This window comes from Manacus vitellinus, unplaced genomic scaffold (genome assembly GCF_001715985.3).
Source record: "Manacus vitellinus isolate BGI_N305 unplaced genomic scaffold, ASM171598v3 scaffold_366_pilon, whole genome shotgun sequence".
In the NCBI taxonomy this organism is placed as follows: domain Eukaryota; kingdom Metazoa; phylum Chordata; class Aves; order Passeriformes; family Pipridae; genus Manacus; species Manacus vitellinus.
The window spans coordinates 4,400-9,206 of record NW_021940504.1 but is presented as its reverse complement, the minus strand read 5'-3'; the positions used below and the strand labels follow the sequence as shown (position 1 = coordinate 9,206).

Sequence of the window (4,807 nt, the reverse complement as noted above, 5' to 3'; positions counted from 1 at the left end):
TCTGCAGGACAGTGTGGAAGGGAAGGGAGAGGAGGCCATGGAGGAGAAGGGCTGCTGCTCCCTGGCAGTGCTGCTCTGCTGGGACTCTTTTCTGGCCCAGCTCTGCACAGAGGCCCCGACCCTGCAGCTGCAGAGAAGTCAGAGAGGAAAGATGTCAGGCAAACAAGTCAAGGCAGAGTTCTTTCCTTATTTGGTTTAAGCAGACAGTGAATACAATTCCCAATTTGTGTAGCCTGTGGGCCAGGCTAGAAAGTCCAACACTGAATTGAAAATGGTGTTTATATATATAAATATATATATACAAATATATATATAATCTTTATATCTATAATTATAGATATAAAGATTTTTTTGTGTGAACAAATTCTCACAAAAATAACACCCCTACTAGGAGCAAAAAATAGAGAAGATACGGTGAACCTTTAAAGAAGTCTATAACAGGATTGGCCTTTAATGAGGTACATAACATGCAGAAGAAGGAGAGTTTGTTGCTTCTGAAAAACACCCAGTTATCAGTTTTCTCAGGGCATTTTTGAGCTCCTGATTCCTGAGGCTGTAGATGAGGGGGTTCACTGCTGGAGGCACCACCGAGTACAGAACTGACACCACCAGATCAAAGGATGGGGAGGAGATGGAGGGGGGCTTCAGATAGGAAAAACTGGCAGTGCTGAGGAACAGGGAGACCACAGCCAGGTGAGGGAGGCACATGGAAAAGGCTTTGTGCCGTCCCTGCTCACAGGGGATCCTCAGCACAGCCCTGAAGATCTGCACATAGGAGAAAACAATGAAAATGAAACAACCAAATGCTAAACAGGCATTAACCACAATAAGCCCAAGTTCCCTGATGTAAGAGTGTGAGCAGGAGAGCTTGAGGATGTGTGGGATTTCACAGAAGAACTGGCCCAGGGCATTGCCCTGGCACAGGGGCAGGGAAAATGTATTGACTGTGTGCAGCAGAGCAGTGAGAAAGCCAGTGGCCCAGGCAGCTGCTGCCATGTGGGCACAAGCTCTGCTGCCCAGGAGGGTCCCGTAGTGCAGGGGTTTGCAGATGGCAACGTAGCGGTCATAGCACATGATGGTGAGGAGGAAATACTCTGCTGAAATGAAAAAGGCAAAGAAAAAGAGCTGTGCAGCACATCCCATGTAGGAGATGGTTGTGGTGTCCCAGAGGGAATTGTGCATGGCTTTGGGGACAGTGGTGCAGATGCAGCCCAGGTCTGTGAGGGAGAGGTTGAGCAGGAAGAAGCCCATGGGGGTGTGCAGGTGGTGGTCACAGGCTACGGCGCTGAGGATGAGGCCGTTGGCCAGGAGGGCAGCCAGGGAGATGGCCAGGAAGAGCCAGAAGTGCAGGAGCTGCAGCTCCCACCTGTCTGCCAATGCCAGGAGGAGGAACTGGGCCATGGAGCTGCTGTTGGACATTTGTTGCCTGTAGATGTGGGGCCCTGTTCAAGGAGGAAATAACAATGACAAGTTAGGGCAGAACATTCTAAGAAAAATCAAATCCACTTTCCAACACCCCTCTCACTGCTCCACTGGTTTTCATTTTCTAGGAGTCTCTCCTTCAGCTCCATGGCTGGAGCCCTGGTTGGGGCTCACTATCTCTCCTGAGGAGTGTTCCTGCATGGCAGAACCCCTCAGCACGTCTGATGCACTCAGGGAGAACAGAGTAGGTCCTGCCAGGCAGGAGGATTGTCTGGGGCTTAGTGCAGAGTGAGGGGAGCTGGTCTGTCCCTCTCTCTTGTTCCCAACTGCCCTGGCTTTGCTCCTTCCTGATATGGAGATTGATCACACTCCCAGTTTGGTCTGAAAAGCCACCAGACACTGTTGAGAGCAGAGGGATCCATCCCAGACCCCTCAAGGTCTCAGCCTGTCTCAAGGGCTCAGCACCCCACTTGGAGCCAAGGACACCCGTGGCTCATCTCCCCAACCCAACAGCATCTCCTGGCATGGGCACAGCATCTCTGCCCCTCTCCACTGGGGCTTTCAGAGAACACAGCTGTGCTGGGAGGATGATTTGCATTCTCCAGGGCAGCTCCCAGCTTGGAAGGACACCTCAGAAAAGAGCCAAGTGTCCTAATGACGGGGTCTGATTGAGGGAAAAAGAGTTCCTTAACCAGGCCCACAGACTTCACTGCCCACACCCCACAGGGCAGAGGACAATGGGAATGTCTCATTCCCAGGGACCCCCCTGCCATAGGGGAATCCCAGGATCAGTGTTGGACTGTGTAGCTTGAACTCCCCTCCCAGTGAGTCTGACTGAGAGAAGGAGGGAACAACCTCAGGACCAGGGACAAGCTGAGAACCAAGGAAATGCACAGGGAGGGTCCAGCTGGGAGAGGTCAGAGCAGAGCCCACTGGGCACTCAGGGCAGCGTCACCCTGAGCCAGCTGTGCCACCTCCCAGACACCAGCAGTGCCAACAAGTTGTTCCCAGCCCTGGGCAGCTCCTCAGAGTTCCCTCTGGAACTCAAAGCAGCAGGCATGTGGCTTGAGAGCTTGAGAGAAATCCCTCCTTGGACCTTCCCCTTGAAGTATCCCCTGGAAAATATCCTGGGGTGCTCTGGTTCTGTGAGCAGCCCTGACCCATGAAACTGTCATTTGATAGCAGAAGAAACTTGCCCGTCCCTGCCAGTCTTTGCTCTTTCCACCCCCAGCCTCTGCCCAGCCCTGAGGGAGCTCCCCAGCCCAGCTGAGAGCTGCCCCTGGCAGTGGCAGAGCTCCTGCCCTGGCACAGCCCTGGGCTGCAGGACCCTGCTCTGCAGGACAGCTTGGGGCAGCCTGGGTGGTACAGCCCGGCTTCACAACCCTGCAGCCATCCCTGGGAGAAGGGAACCCTGCTGGGATGTGCCTGGGATGGTGCAGCAGGGAGTGGGATGTGCCAGCATTAGGAGATCTTTGCACCAACTGCAGACACATTGCCCTTCATGCTGACTTACCGTGTGGGAGCCTGGAAAGCTTCCTCTTCCAGTGGATCTTCCTCTCGACTTCCCTCCCAGCCCAGGCTGTGTGTAACCTCTCTCTGCCTTGCTTTTCTTCCCTGAGTGCTGCAGGCAGTGCCCTCAGCCCTGCTGGGCTGTGCAGAGGAGCTGCTCACCAGCAGAGCTGTCTCTTTGAAGCTCTTCTTGCTTGCCAGGAGCTCCCTGTGTGCCAGGAGCCCGGCCCAGCTCAGCAGCACAGCAACAGCCCCAGGCATTTCATGACCCTCAGGGGACTTTGATGTTGTTTACATGAGACTCAGTTCCTGAGAGGAAGTTCAAACAACTTTTCAGGAAGTCAAAGTGAGATTGAAACACTGAAGTTTCTTGTAGTGCTAATGAGTCTCACTGAGGGACATAACTGAGAACATGTCCCCAGGTTCCAGTTAGAGCAGAAAACTGCAGACAGTGATGACAAGGATGGACAAGCAAGGGAAAGGTGGTTCTGATGCTGAATAAAGCTTGACTTGTTTTCGTTAATCCAAAGAGTCAAGCCCTGACCCCCAGTCCCTGGGAAGTCAGATCCTGTCTCTGCCTCATTCCTCAGGGCTCTTCCTGGGGCACTGGGATGTGGGATGTGCAATGCCAAGGGCAGGATCATGGGGTGGCACCTGCCAGGCGGCTGAGCAGGGACAAGGAGGCCATGAGGCCCCAGGGCTGCAAGGGCCACTCCCCTCCTCCTGGCATCAGGGGCACAGACAGCAGCCCTGGCCAAAGGCCTGCAGAAGGTGGCTGTGTCAGGGCCTTTCAGCTTCTCCCCCTCCCTGTCTCCTCTCCAGCCCAGGCTGTCCTACGGTGTCCATGCCCTGCCCCTTTCCCTGCAGGCTGTCGTCATCCCCCCGGCTGCCCCACCTGGCTGGCACCTTCCTGCACTGACATCTCTGCGTCCTCCCTGGCTCTTCCTGCACACACAAAGCCTTGGGCTCTTCCAGACTCCTTCTTTGTGGCATATTGCAGCACAACACTGACCTTAGAGGGAAATTTGTGACTTCTTGTCACCAGTCTAGGCCACCCCAGCTGCCCTTGGTGGCACTAGTTCTTTCTTAGGCTGTTTTCTGCCAGGAAGAAAAGCTCCACCAGCTCTGACACCCCCCTTCCAGACCTCTCAACCTACTCCTCTACTGTCCTCAATCTTCACACCCCTGACCCCTGAGTCCTCAGCCTCTATATACGGGTCATGTGCTTGAGGCCCCAAATTCCTTCCTGGGAGATCTCTGGGACCTCTCCAAGGTTTTGGAAGATGACAATAGAGTGCTCTTATCCCAGGAAACACAGAGGGACACTTTTTTCCAAGGGTTTTCTTGGCAGAATGAGGCACAATCTCTTTAAACTTTCTGGCACAAGGGAGCTCTGAGCTCTGGGTACGGAGGGAGGTCCAAGTGCCAACCACTGGAGTGGGAGCTACAAATCATCAGGGCTTGTGTTCTTTGGAGGGCCAGACACTGGTGAGAGTGGGGTGTGTGTGCCCATGGAAGGACTTGAAGGGCACAATGAACTGTCTCAAAACACTGTCAAAGCAGGAAAATCCCATAAGGCACCACAACACATAAGCACTGGTGGCAAACAGGAAGACCTTTAATTCCAAGGCCTAAAGGGAGCTGAAGCTCTGGAAGGAGCCCCCAGGACAGAATTGCACAATGTCTTTCTCTCTCTCTCCCTCATATTTACTGTTAAATCAAAGCTGGACTGCTGACTTTGGCACATGGTCTCCTTTGCAGCTGAATTTGGGCAGAGGTGTCTGATATGGTTTGAAGCTTGACTCACTGCCAAGTTTCCAAACCCTACCCAGAACCTCAGGGAGAAGAGGGAGAAAAGACAACTAAGAAAAACCGG

The 4,807-nt window shown here is 53.6% G+C and overlaps 1 pseudogene; it reads right to left on the bottom strand.

Moving 5' to 3' along the window:
• Positions 1–462: 462 nt before the first annotated feature.
• Positions 463–1,419, bottom strand: LOC115307637 (annotated as a pseudogene).
• Positions 1,420–4,807: the final 3,388 nt, after the last annotated feature.